We start from the raw sequence: 15,291 nt of genomic DNA, 5'->3' as shown, positions 1-15,291 counted from the left end.
ACATAACAAAGACATCCAATTCTTAAATATTAGCACCACGGGAATAGACATTAGGATCACCATACAGAATATGGGGGTGGGGGTGTTACACACAATTCAGTCCACAAGAACAATATTCTTTTCTTATGCTTATTCTGGAATGAACCTGATTTGGTTTTCAGTTTTTCAGTCAGCTTAACCAGCTGTATGTTGAGGAGCTGACCATTCTGAAGTGGTATTCTTTGCAAGAGACAAACACAAGATGACTACTGAGTCTTGTTCTCAGGCCTCACGTGTTTGTTTTGCTTTATTTTGTTCTTTTAAAAAGAATCTAAAGAGGCTTCATTCCACCAGAATCTAGCTACCTATTTGTCTTCTTTATCACTTCCACTTTGCTTACAGTGAGTTACTGTAATGAGTGTTTTCCAAGCTGTGCATACGTTAAACATGAGTGCTAAGGAACAAAGAATGATGTGCTGTCCTGAGAAGACCGCCACTAGGGTTAAACAAAGCAGCAGGTGTCTTGAATCAGACTCAGACCTCATGGGCTGATTTAGTTTCTCCTCCTCCTGGCTGCCTTGCATTTGTTACACTTCAGTTCTTATTTCTGATTAGGCCAAGTATGTCCTTGGGAGTTCTGTGCTTAGAAGGAAATAATGTGTCACAGAGAAAAAAAACCCAAATTTCTCTATAATTGAGGATAACAATGTTGTGGTTCACCAGCAGGGTATCCTGGTGGTGAGGAGCTGAGCAATACTATCAGTTCTTTCCAGATTGCTCTCTGGTGGCCAGTGTCCTGCATGGCCCCCACCAAAGCCCTTTCCACTGTCTCCTTTTGGTTCGTGGACTTTTCTCTCAGGAAAGAGTGATAGAGTATTCTTTTCTTAAATAAAAATGTAGTGAGCCAGGTCCCCTTATGGACCAGGGACTATACCTATCCAGAGGGAAGCGACTGCCAATCACTCTGTGGCACCACACATTTGTGATTTCGGCTAGACGGCTGTGCGTAGCTGAAAACGGGAATGCAAGGCCACGGACATACAAGGCTTTCTAGATTGTTCAGGAGTGTAGAAAACAGTTCTGAGGATATAGTTAGCTGCAGAGGGAGCAGATTGAGAAAACTGAGGGCAGGAACTCTGTTTCATTCATTTTTGTAAACCTAGAGTCCTAATTATTGGATAACATTTTAAAATGCTAAAGATTAAAACAACATCTTGACTCTAAGAACTAATCCTTAGGATCTTTGGGGGAATTTTAATTTAAACTTCTAATTGTGCTCTGGGTGGAGGTGGACAGGGCAGAATAGTGTTCCTGTTCGACAATTCATGCACAAAAAGGAGCCTGGATTTTTTAAAGCAGATCAGATACTTGCTGCTCAGCTGGTGGCAGAGCCTAATATGTAAAGAGAACGTAGAATCACTGCAAGTTAAGTTTGAGAATAGTCATATGCTTTATAAAGAACAGCAGGAACACCACAGGGATAAGGGATTAGGAGTTGGGAGATGTTAGTTGGACACCACAATAGGCACATTAACTGGCACTTAAAGGATGAACAGATTCAACAAGTAGGAAGGGGAGAGGGGGCCTGTAGGCAGAGGCAACACCATGCCCAGCGGTTAGTTCAGAGACATGGTGCATTGGGAAGGTGGAAGCAGATCTGATTGGCTCGAAAACAAAATAGATGTGGTAGATTTTAAAGAAATAAGGCAGAAAGATGGTAAAGACATTGACTAGCATACTAAGGAGTTCAGTTTCTATCCTGAGGAACAGTGAATTTCAATTTGAGCTTCTCATCTGAATCATTTATAGAATTAAGAAAAAAATCTTGATTGAGGTCGTTTGTTACTGTATTCCATCAAGTTGATTCCAATGCACAGTGTCTACATGACAGGGCAAAACCTTTCTCATAGGGTTTGTGAGGCAGGGTCAGATCACCTTAATGTTTTATATCATTAAGCTGCTGGCAGATTTGAACTTCCAGCTATTTAGTTAGCAGCCAAACATTGCCCCAGCATGATTAGGACTTCTTTCAAAATCAACTCACACACGTTGTCATCGAGTTGATTTTCACTCATAGTTACTTCATAGGACAGAGTCGGTTAGGACAGCTCCCTAGCATTTCCAAGGCTACTATATTTATAGGATCAGACAACCTCACCTTTATTTTCTGGGGTAGCACCTGGTGGGCTTGAGCTGCTGACTTTGTGGTAAGCAACCCATTGCTTAATGCCCTCTGCCACCGGAGCTGCTTAAACAAAGTAAAACAAAATTCTCTGTCATTGAGTCAAAGCTAACTCGTAGCAACCCTATAGAACAGAGTAGACTGCCCTTTTGGGTTTCCAAGGCTGTAAATCTTCATGGGAGCAGAAAGTCTCCTCTTTCTCCTGAGGAGTGCCTGGTGGTTTCAAACAATTTACCTTGCAGTTAGCAGCCCAATCCACAACGCCACCAGGGATCCTTAGGTTTCCTTTATTGAGGTATAATTGCACACAATAAATTGCACCTATTTAGAGTGCACAATGTGATAAGTTTGACATACGTATATGTCTGTGAAGACAACATCACAGTCAAAATAATGAATCTCTTCATTTCCAAAATTTTCTTCATGCCCTTTAGTTATTTCTCCCTTTCACCTATTGATGCTCCCTAACCTCAGGCAACTACTAATCTGCCTTTTGACACTATTGAGGGTTGTGTTCTCTACAGTTTCATACACATGCTACACTTGATCTTAGTCAAAAGGCCGAGAAGCTATAGAATTTCATATAAATGGAACCAAGGCAGCATATGCTCTTTCACTCAGCACAGTAATTTAGAGATTAATTCATATGCTTGTGTGTATCAATAGTTGATTTATTTTTAATTGCTGAGTGATAGCTAGTTCATTCACCTGTTAATTGGCATTTGTGTTGTTTCCAGTGTTGACCATCATAAATAAAGTGGCTACGCTTGGTAAAGTAGGGGGGCAGCAAAAAAAGAGGAAGGCCCTTGACATAATAGATTGACATAGAGACTTTACAACAATGGGCTCAAACATAAGAATAATTGTGAGGATAACGAAGGACTAAGCAGTGTTTCACTCTGTTGTACAGAGGGTAGGGTTGTTATGAACCAGTACCGACTTGATGCTACCTAACAACAACAACAAAAAAAGCATGAATATTTCTGTAACAGGCTTCATATAAATGAATGCATTTCTTTTGAGTAGATCTAGATTATTAATTTCTGTTGAATGAATAGCCAGAAATAGAATGGATCACATGGAAATTATATGCTTAATTTTTCTAAAAATGTTCACAATAAAAGTCATAGCCAGAGCTATTAGACAACAAAAAGAAACTAAAGGCATCTAAATTGGCAAAGAAGTAAAACTCTCTATTTGCAGATGATATGATTCTATATGTAGAAGCCCTAAATATTCAAAAAGAAAACTTTTGGAAGTAATTGAAAGATCCAGCAGTATGGCAGGGTTCATGATCAACTTAAAATAATCAATTGGGATCCAATATTTGAAGGAATAAAGCTCTGAAAGGAAAATTTTAAAAATAGTATTTACATGAGGCTCACAAAAGATAAAACACTTAGATATAAATTTAACTAGAGAAATAAAAGACTTATGCAATTGAGACTATAAAACACTACTGCAAGAAATCTACATAAATGAAAGACTAGTCCATGATCTTGGATAGAAAGACTTAGCATTATGAAGATGTCCATACTACCCAAAGTAATCTATAAATATAATACAATTCTGCTTCACATGCTACCATCATAATGGAAAACTTATTACCAATTTCATATGGAGAGGAAAGAGACCCAGGATATATGAAACTCTCAAACTCGCTGCTATTGCTCTAGTTGATTCCAACTCTTAATGACCCCACAGGACAGAGTAGAACTGCTCCTGTTGGTTCCAAAATGGTAACTCTTTACAGGAGGAGAGAGCCTCCTCTCTCCAAACAGTGCCTATGCTAAGAGTAGGCCACACCCTAAATGAAACCTCCTTCAGTAATATTAAGACTGTGGCCAGTTTAAGGAGGTAGTATGCCACCCTATTCTTCCACAGACTGCTTGGCTGCTTCACAGAAGATTCCATCATGGAGTTGACCACACTGTGTTAGATCATACCGTGGGAGAATCCCGGCCCACTCGAGTGGACCATAAAGCCTAAGTATCACAGTTGTTAAACATAAAATTGACATTCTGGAGTATAAACCCTCACCCAATTCACCAAAAAGTTTTTAAAAAAATATTCTTTCATGATGTTTGCTTCGAAACCCTACGTAGGTACAGTAAGCTATGAAGAATTTGGCAGAGAATGGATTTTGTTGATTTTAACATCTTGTAGTGAAGACAAGATTTCTTAAAGTTGATTTTAAGAGCATACCAAGTTTTGCGCAAAGAAGGAAATGAAACCAGTCATCTGGATCCAGGAAATGAGACTAGTGAGCAAGTGCCCTGGACAGAAAGCCAATCATCCAAGATGGTTACTTAAACAGTAGTACAGTGGTTCTCAACCTTCCTAATGCCGTGACCCTTTTATACAGTTTCTCCTGTTGTGGTGACCCCCAACCATAACATTATTTTCATTGCTACTTCATAACTCTAATTTTGCTAGGTATGAATCATAATGTAAATATCTGATATGCAGGATGTATTTTAATTGTTACAAATTGAACATAATTAAAGCATAATGATTAATCATAAAATAATATGTAATTATATATTGTGAAATATTTTTTCTAATTACAAATAAATGAAATTTTGTCTTGAAGCATGGCGTAACATGAGTAACAGTCTTCACACCAGGTGATCGTATGTGGGTGTATCTGCATGTGGGCGGACCTGCCTAGAGACAGATAGAGGAGCGGTGTCGCAGTTCCTAAGACCACAGGAAATAAGTGTTTTCCGATGGTTTTAGGTGACCCCTGTGAAAGGGTTGTTTGATTTCCAACGGGGTCGAAACCCACAGATTGAGAACCTGTGCAGTAGTAGGAGGTTTCAGCCTGCACTCTGAAAAAGCCAGTGCAGTTTAGTGTGTGAAGAGGTCAGGGCTTGGCACCTTGGTTTCTACTTCTTACCCAGCAAAGAACAGCCAACATAGGTACCTGTAGTCTTTAGAAAACAGCCTGCGTTCACTTAAATGGAGCACGGGATGTTTCCTATACCAAGGAAGTGATGATAAGCTCACAATATTTATTTTGAACTAGTTCTTTTCTATAGCAAGGAACGTTTGTGTCAACATTATCCGTTTTCCATTATCAACAACTTTAGTATCAACATTATCCATTGTTCTGAAATACAAAATGTTTGAACTGAACATAGCAGATAATTTTTATTAAAGTACCATATGTACCATGACTCGTGTAGTAAAATTATTTATACTTAGATATAATATCCAAAGGAAACGTACTACCAAATATTGCAGCAGCTAGAATCCATGTTATTAACAGATCCTACAGGCAAGGTTGAGGATAGTGTGCCTTGGGTGCCATCCCCTGTGTCATTATATTGGGAACACATTTCTGAAACCAGCAAGCATTAGCTGTGCAGCCACCAGGATCAAGATCCGTTAAGCTGTTGCTATGCCATACTCTGTTATACGAATATACATCCATTTAGTTTCCATTATGTTGTTGTTTCTGTGGCTGCAGGTGCTGTCGAGGGGGTTCTGACTCATAGTGACCCTGTGTACAACAGAACCAAACACTGCCGTCTCTTGCACCATCCTCACCAATGTTGCTACGCTTGAGCTCTTTGTGACAGCTACTGCCATGCAAGCTCCTTGAAGATCTTCCTATTTTTCTGGGCATTCTACTTTCCAGGACCCCTGGTGGCATAGTACTTATGTGTTGGACTGCAAACCATAAGGTCAACAGTTTGAAACCACCAGCAGCCTTGGGAGAAAGATGAAGCTTTCTATAGGGTCACTATGAGTTGGCATTGACTTGATGACACTGAGTTTGTTATTTTTGTTATTGTTTATTTTTTCTACTTTACGAATTATGGTGTTTCCAGAGGTTAGTCTCTCCTGATAACATATCCAAAGTACCTAAGACAAAGTCTTACTATCCTTGTTTCTAAGGAGCATTCTAACTACATTTTCCAAGACATATTTATAACATTTTGGTAGCCCACTATACTTTGAATATTCTTCACCAACACCATAATTCAAATGCATCAATTCTTCTTAGGTCTTCTCTATTTATTTTCCACTTCTCATATGCATGAGACAATTAAAATATTACCACTTGGGTATAGCTCCTTTTTGTACTCAAAGCAACATCTTTGCTCTTTAACACTTGAAAGAGGTCTTGTACAGCAAATGTGCCCAGTGTTATATATCCTTTAATTTCTGACTGCTGCTTCCATGACATCAATTTCACAATCACTGCAAGCAAAATCATATTTTTTAAGCAAAATGATATTCTCAATAGCTTCGATCTTTTCTCCATGTGTCACGATGCTGTCAGTCTGCTCAATTGTGAGGATTTGGGTTTTCTTCACATTTTGTTCCTTCATCCATAATGAAGGCTGCGGTCTTTGATTTTCACCACAAGTGCTTCAAGTCAGCTTCACTTTCAGCAAGTAAGGTTGTGTCATCTGCATAATTTTGTTATTGTGCAAAATAGTTATATAATATATTGTGTACAATTGTTGTAGGTGTGAAATGGCAGCTAGTGAGATAGTGGAAGGAGATGTATTGATTTCTCACTTTTGTCCATTGTGGTTAAAGAACATGCTCTGCATCATTATAATCTTTTGAAATTTGTTTAGATGCTTATGGCCCAGAATATGGTGAGTTTTGAGAAACTTTCATGTGCCCCTGATAATACTAATTGTTTTTAAATTTGTTGACTAGTTCAACTGCTGCCTTCATTCAATATAAAATGTACAGTGCAGCTAGGAGTTTGGTCATGTGATCATGACGAATTCGTTCCTCATGTTCCATATAACTGGAAATCTCTTCCCACAAAACTTCATAATTCTGGAGTTCTGTTCTCAGTGGTATTGTGTGGTTGCTGTTACTTATGCTGTTCCTGCTATTATACTAGCTGGAACATTTTCCTGTGTGCCCCCATTCTTCACATAGAATTAATTACCTAGCAGCCGTATATTTTATTGTTCTCTCACTAACCCGAGGGAATTAGAACAAAGTTTACAACTGTGGCCTAGCAGTGCAATTTATCTCATCAACATTTTAAAAGTGTTCCATAGAATCAGAGACATAGAGTAATTAGTTAAATAGTTCTTTAAGGACTGTCTGAAACTTATCAAAATGGTTGTTTCACTACTAATCAGAAAGTTGGTGGCTTGAATCCTGCAAGAGGCATTCTAGAAGAATTCACAGTTCACAAGAGCATTCCAGGGTTTATCCTGACGCACAGTGCTGTCGGTGTTAATAGCCACATGCTTATAAGGAGGTCCAGTTAATGCAAAAATCATTCACATTTATACACCAATCATGGAATGCCAAAGACCAGGAAATTTAAGGTTTTTACAAACTGCTTCTGCCTGAAATTGATGAAACGTTTGAAGTGCAAAAGTTAGAAATAAAGGAAGTTCAGTAGTTGAAAAATGCAGCCTTGGGGAGGATAGGAACGGCTTCAAAGATCACATGATGAAATTCCACATGGCCAATGATTTATTCATTGGCAACAACCTTTTGCAACCAGACCAGTGATAACTATATAAGTACAAGAGTACATGTGGGCCTCTTCAGGTGTTTTACACAGGAATTGAATTTACTACATCTAGGGAAAGAGCTGATGGAAAAGTTCAGGATTATCGGTGAAGAGAAAGCCCAGGGCTGACTAGAGATCAGATGAATTGTTACTGCACATGTTCAAATTGAAGCAGAAGAAAATGAAAGCAACATCAAGAAACCAAAGTGTGATTTTAGAAATTTTAGACCATCTTAGGAACACTAATAACTAAACACCAGAAGAAATGTGGGGATGATATCATATACGAAGAAAATAAAAGGTCATTAAAATACAGGGGGGAAACAAAGATGAAAATGGATGTCATAAGAGACTGCAAGTTGCTCTAAGTTCAAAGTCGCTACAGCAACTGGAAGAAATGGTGAAGTGGGAAAGCTGAACAGATTTCAAAGTGCAATTTGAGGAGATAGGGAAAAGTATTAAAATGGAAAGTTCCAAGACCTGGGGTGAAAAAGCAAAAAGGCAAGAACACAATTGGCATTTCTTATACTTTTAGAATTAAGGAAAATCATTCCTACCTTGAATTGTAATTTTGAAGGATTCTCAGGGCGGGGGTTGGGGGTAGGGGTGGGAGTGACGGGGCGGGGGTTGGGGGTAGGAGTGGCGGGGTTTGGGGGCAATGGAAATGGCCCAAGCAGCATTAAAAGTAGAAGGAAGAAATGCACAGTCACAGCTGGGCTCTGTGGCGCAGTGGACAGCGCACTGGACTCCTAACTCTTCCCAGCAAGTGAAATACAGTCACTGTGCCACAACGGTTGGCTGGTGATGTTATTTCAGAGGTAACAGAGGATGAAGTTGGTACCGAAGGAAGATGTATATTCCACCTTTATGGCATTGGTGAAAACAAGGTTCTGTGAATTAATGGAATACCAATGGAGATGCTTGGAAGACTGGAAATGTTTACTTATTGATGCCAAGAAAATTAGAAAGCAGCTACCAGGCCAACTGACTGGAAGGTACCCACATGCATGGCTATTTCAAAGAAATGCATTCAAACAGAATGAAGAAAATATGAAATGGTATAATTAATATCACATGAAGTAAATTTTTTGCTGAAGGTAATTCAAAAACTACTGCAGGTGCAAATCAACAAGGACGTGGCGGAAGTTCAAGCTGGACTGAGAAGAGGTTATGGAATGAGGGTCATCATCGATAACATCAGCTGGATCTTGGTTGAGACCAGAGAATACCAGAAAGATATTTAGCTGTGTTTTATCACCTATGTGAAGGCATTCGACTGTGTGGATCATAACAAAGTATAGATAGGGAAATTTCAGAACACGTAATGGTCCTCCTGCAGTGTACATGGATCACAAGGCAGTTGTTCAAACAGAAAAAGGAGATGCTGCATGGTTTAAGATTGGAAAAGATGTGCAGCGTGGGTCTAGTCTTTTACCATAATTACTCAATATATATGGTGAACAAACAATTCTAGAAGAATGAGGTGTCCGGATTGGAGAAAGACTGATGAACAACTTGTGACTATGCAGATGACACAACCTTGCTGTGGAGATGACTTGAAGCACTTACTGATGAAGGTAAAAAACTATACAATGGACAGTATGGAACACATCTGAGTACGAAGGAAATGAAATATCCTGGCAACTAGATACGTGGTAGAGAAATTGAGGTTATCAAGGATTCCGTTCCTCTGGGATCGACAATCAATGTTCATGGAAGCAGCACTCAAGAAATCAAAAGACAAATTGCAATGAGAAAACTAGTGTAAAAGACAAGTAGTCACTTGGATGACCGAGATGCAACTTACTCATATGGTATTTTAAATGGCCTCTTAATCATGAATGAGTGGACACAGAAAAGGAAGAATTGAAGAAGGAAGGGCATTGGAGAAGAATCGGCCTGTTCAAATTGTGTTGTTGGTTAACAATATTGATACACCACAGACTGCCAGATAAGAAACAAATCTGTCTGAAAGGCAGTATAACTAGAATGTTCCTTAGAAGGGAAGTTGGTGAGATTTAGTTTCAAACTTACTTTAGATAATGTCACCGAACTCAAAATAACCAAACCCTTGGCCACTGGATTGATTCTGATTCATAGTGATCCTATAAAACAGAGTAGACCCACTCCAGGATTTCTGGGATAGAACATTTTTATGGGAGAAGACAGCTTCCTGGGAGAAAGATGAGGGGTTCTACTCCCATCAAGAGCTGCAGTCTCAGAAATCCAGGGGCAGTTCTACCCTACTTTATAGGGTTGCTCCGAGTCAGCATTGGCTTGATGGCTCTGAGTTGGGTTGGGTTTTAGAGCATTCCATGGATATTTATTGAATGTATAAGCTGCTTTCACTTAGTCCAGGGCTCCTCCTTTTAGCTAAATCGCTTTTTCAATTTTGTATTCATTATGTTCCACCCCACCCAAACATGAGCCCCCAGAGAATCCGCGTTGGGAAAGAAATAGAACTTTGGAGCCAGAAAGACCTTGAAACCCTGCGGATGCAGTCTTAGGTTGGAGCTCTTCCCTGACATGCTGCATCTCATTGCCAGCAGGTCCCCAAGAAGCCTCTGGGTCTTACCCCTAAAAGAACTTGGGCCCTTCTGAAACACACATTCCCCAACAAGAGAGGCAAAGTTGTAAAGGGGCAATTCCTGGAGCCTGTATGGTGTTCAGGTGGCCCAGCAAATCACTTCATTTATTCAGTCAACAAATAGCTGAGCCCTTTCTTTGTGTCCATCAGAATGCTAAGTCGAGGGTGAATTTCAAAGAAGCAAGACCCTCCGTGTCGTTCCACTGCTGTACACAGCAGTTATAACTGCCACTCGGCCAATATTTGTTGGTCAAAGAATAAAGCTTCCCATATCATATACTGGCTAAACCAGTGGTTCTCAACCTGTGGGTCATGACCCCTTTGGGGGTCAACTGCCCTTTCACAGGGGTCACCCGATTTATAACAGTAGCAAAGTGACAGTGATGAACTAGCAATGAAAATGATGCTATGGTTGGGGGATCACCACAACATGAGGAACTGTATTAAAGGGTCGCGGCATTAGGACGGTTGAGAACCACTGGGTTTTATGCAGTTATTATGCTCAGACCAGAAATGCCTAGTTTAATGATTATATTCAGAAGGGGTAATGTGTGCATTCTTCCTTCCGTACGCTCTTCAGGGTGCAACTGTCAGTTCCATGTCAAATCTTCAGATTGCCTGCTTTTAGTTCATTTCGCTAGCTCACCCAAATGGGGACAGGGTCACAGGAAAACCCATGTGGAGAAACTAACCAGTTTCTTCTGCAGCCTCCTATTCCCATGCCACCTGTTCCTAGATGGTTCTGGTTCTGTTCCCTACACCAGCTTCTTTTTCACACATTCTACCCAAGTACTTGGATTTAGTGGTTTCATTTTGGGCTGTTTTCTCTGATTTGTTATATGATGCCCTCACCCAAGGCACGCTAAAAGGAAGGAAGCACTGGGTGACCATAGCACAGACAGGGCTGGATTACGGTAGGTGAGGGCCCTCAACACTGAGCACTCATGCATTCAAACAAGATCTGTAACACAGATGTGTGTGTGTGTCTCAGCCACCTGTGATGTAACTTGTTTTTAAACATACCAACCAGCCTCTTAAAAGCAACTCTGTCTGAAAGGAAAGAGAAAATAAGATATTTTATTATCTAATATCCATTTAATTTCTCTCCTTCAAGAATAGTTCGGTTTCTTTATAGCCCAATAGGTAAATATTCTGATGAAAGATAAGTGTAATGTTCCGATAAATGTCTTTTGTTGCTTTCTTAGAAGATGAATTTAGAAATGCACTCGTGTTGTAAAGCAGAAATGTATTCTGCATGATAAATACCTATTGAATTTTGCATTCTTAATATGCCCAGCACCTCACTTGCTAGCATATACTGAGTAAAATCAAGCACTGTGCCCCACACAACAGCAACAGAAAATGAAACTCACATGATGCATAAATTTAAGCTTCATGTTAGATAAATATTGGATTACTATTTTTAAAATGTGTGTTATGTTAGTATTATAATACATTGCTACCAATGTCTGTATTATGTTAACTGTGTGCTAGGTCGCATCTAAGAAATAAGGAAGACCACAAAAGAATTGATGTATTTAAATGATGAAATTGGTGAAGAAGATTGGAATGACTATGAACTGCCAGAAGAACATACATTTGTCTTGAGGACAGCATGCATTGGTTCCAGTTTTATATTGGGTGAATGAAACAAGAGTTAGACCCAACAGCCCATATGTACCTCTTGTTTATGCTCAAGAGACTCACCAAGATAAAGAGTTTCAATTACATGTAGGAGGCAGATGTCAATGAATGTTTGGAAGTATTAGGGACATCATCACTTGAACAACCTTGTGTGAGGGTAGCCTGGTGGCACTGTGAGCCCTATTTCTGGCTGGCACATTCTCACGCAGTGGAGCTGGTATCAGTATCATTTAGTGCCCTGTCCATTCCCTCCCACTGTGGCAATCACTTTTCCTTATTTCCTGACTGCTTGGTATCTCTGGGTCTTTGCTTTGTTGATGTCCTAAGCACATGCTTGCCTTGCTTATTAAATAATCTATTCCAAGACACAGAGTCCTTGGATTCTGTGGTTTCAAGCAGAGAGAAGAAACAACCTATCACAAAAGGAATGCCCTTTGTCCTGGTCCAATATAATGTCTGTGCCCAATATGGAAGAGCTTGGCTTTGAAAGGGAAAGGGGAGAAGTGCTTCAGAACCAGACTCACTAACAATCAGGGCCCAAATTCAGTTTTTTCCTGGGAGGAGAAGAAATGAGGACTCAATTTATTATGAAATTAAGGTCTTTAAATAGGCAAATTTAATTATCAAAATTCGAAGTTATAGGATCTGAAAGTTAAGAATCTAACTTTCCTAGAAATATAGGGGCAGGAAAGAAAGATTCCACAGAGCTCTGCTAAAAGGAAGGATTGGGAGAAAAGAAATCCATTTTTTTGTTTTAGCCCTTTGAGTTGAGTTGAATCAAACCATCTCCTGGAACAGAGTTTTAATAATTGCTCTGTAATAGTGAACATTCACCTCAACTCTGACTGGTCATGTGCAGGGATGGTTTCATGGATGTGGGACCAGTGCAGGGCCCCTGCTGAGAGGGGACTCCATGCTTGATGATTAATACTCTGTGGTTAACAGCTTGATATTATCAAAGATCTATCTTCTACTTTGTTTTGTAAGTAAAGTCAAATGGGACAATGGAGCATGCCTCAAGGGTTGGAGCCTCGGGTCATTTTTAGTCCTCTCACCAAGATGAGTTTTCCCCTACTCACTCTCCTAGTCCTTGAACCCCTGTAGTCCCCATTCCCCAGAGCAACTACTATCCCACTTTGTTCCATGTGGGGTCTGACTGTGGCCATTGGAAGAATCACCCAGGTGGAGGCAGAGCACATTCAGTGGTAAGGGGTGAACTTCTCTCCCACCCCCATCCTGATATCCCAGGAGGCCACCTATGGAAAAGGGAGATTCTCACCCCTGGCCAAAGGCCAGCACTTGAGATCAGGGACTGGTGAGAGAGGAAACCTGGAGCTAAAGGGCCAGCAGGGCCAACCCCCGCCTGCTGCAGAAGGTTAAACTCACTGAAGCCATGGAGAACAAATTGTCATTCCCCATTAGTGGCCAGATTACATGGGGCCAGAGAGGGAGAAGAGAGGACGACTTAGTCACTGCTGCTTTCAAATGCGAGGAGTTGAGAAACAAAGAAGAGACTGTTTTCTTACTGTGAATCTGTAAAGTACAGGCTATTCTGTTTTCCTTACAGAGAAAGTATGACTTTGGTCAGTGGGTTAAGCAGCCAAGAACACCATGACCTCTATCAGTCACTTCTGGTCTACCTCAGCGTCTCTGGTTACAGAATAAAATGAGAAACCGTTCTCTCTCCCCACCTGCCCCCACCCTCAGCAGTCATCCATCTGAAAGCTGTTGTGACAATGTATTCGAGAAATCAATGATTTTTTTCAGCATAGGATATGCAGAAATTGTCTCTGGTATCTAGTAGCTTATTATACTTTAATTGGGAATCCCATTAGTTTCTTACATTGTTATGTAATTTCTACCCCAATAATTTTGACAGATTTTTTTAAAGTGGCATTATAAATGATGAATAAAATTTTACTACTGAATTTTTTCATAATGTTAAAATTTTAAGAAACATAAAATCATCACATAAACCAAGGAGTATTTACCTTTAAGGGGCTCATGAATTAGAGAAGGAAAAAGAACAAGCAACCTTTTAGCATCACAAGGTCTAGGAGCTAATCTCCCAAGAAAGATCACTTAGTATCACGTTACTCAACTGTGCACATGACCTTTCAGATAGAACTTGTCCCTTAATGTCATGAACTATCATGCAAGCATTCATAACATGAGATTAATTTTCATATACATTATATGAGTAACCTTCCTAAAGCCAACACAACAGTTTATTTTTTAAATATCTCCTTATTCCAGATACATCTCAATACTAGAAAACCACAAAACAGAACAACTGAAGTATCAACAAATCCTTCAAAATCTAAAGTTTAGATAATGTCACCAACCATTCAAAGGAATTAGTAAGTCTTTCCAGCAGCTGTTCTGTCATCTCCCTTGGAAGCATCTGTTGGCAAGAACAGACAGTACCCAAACCCATTTATCGTTAGGTATGACGTGGTGACAACATCCGTGATCTTACTGAAGTTGGTGAGAAATTACCAAATAAGAGAGCCATGGAGAACGCTGCACTACCAACCTCCCATGAGTTTCATTTAGTTTGAAATTTTGCTGTAATAAGAACCCCAGAAATGCTCACAACTCAGAAGAAAGAGCATGAGCATTAAGTTTAGACAGATCTGCATCCACATACCACCTCGTCATAACAACACCTCTGAGCCTCTAAACACCAGTTACCATTGAGCCCATTCCAATGCAGGGCAAACCCCTGGGTATCAAAGCAGGACTGTGCTCCACAGAGTTTTCAATGGCCAATTTTTCAAAATTTGATTTGAGGCCCCTCTGGCAGACTTGAACTCAAATCTAGAGAAAGCATTTATGATTTACAAGTCAGGCTGCCAACTGCAAGGTCAGCAGTTCGAAACCACTTGCTGTTGCAAGGGAGACAGATGAGGCTTTCTACCTCCTAAGTTGCCATCTCGGAAATCCCCAGGGGTAGCTCTACCTTGTCCTATAGGATCACAACGAATCAACTTGATGGCAGTGAGTTTTTCATTGCTTTTTCTCATAGCAAGAGGACTCAAACAATATGAATTCCACAGTTTCATTTGAATATTAAAAGTCTATAAAATAGTACTCTATTGTTGTTATTGGATACTATCAAGTTGCTTCCGACTCACAGTGGTCCTTTGTGGCAGAGTAGAACTGCTCCATGAGGTTTTCTTGGCTATAATCTTTTTTAAAATTTTATTAGGGGCTCGTACAACTCATCACAATCTATGCATATATCCATTCTGTCAAGCACATTTGTACATTTGTTGCCATCATCATTCTCAAAACATTTGCTTTCTACTTGAGCCCTTGATATTAGCTCCTCTCCCCGCTCCCCGACTCCTTCATGAACCCTTGATCATTTATAAATTATAATTGTTTTGTCAT

Source organism: Tenrec ecaudatus, chromosome 17 (genome assembly GCF_050624435.1).
Source record: "Tenrec ecaudatus isolate mTenEca1 chromosome 17, mTenEca1.hap1, whole genome shotgun sequence".
NCBI lineage: Eukaryota > Metazoa > Chordata > Mammalia > Afrosoricida > Tenrecidae > Tenrec > Tenrec ecaudatus.
The sequence above is the reverse complement of the archived record's forward strand: the minus strand, read 5'-3'. Positions refer to the sequence as shown.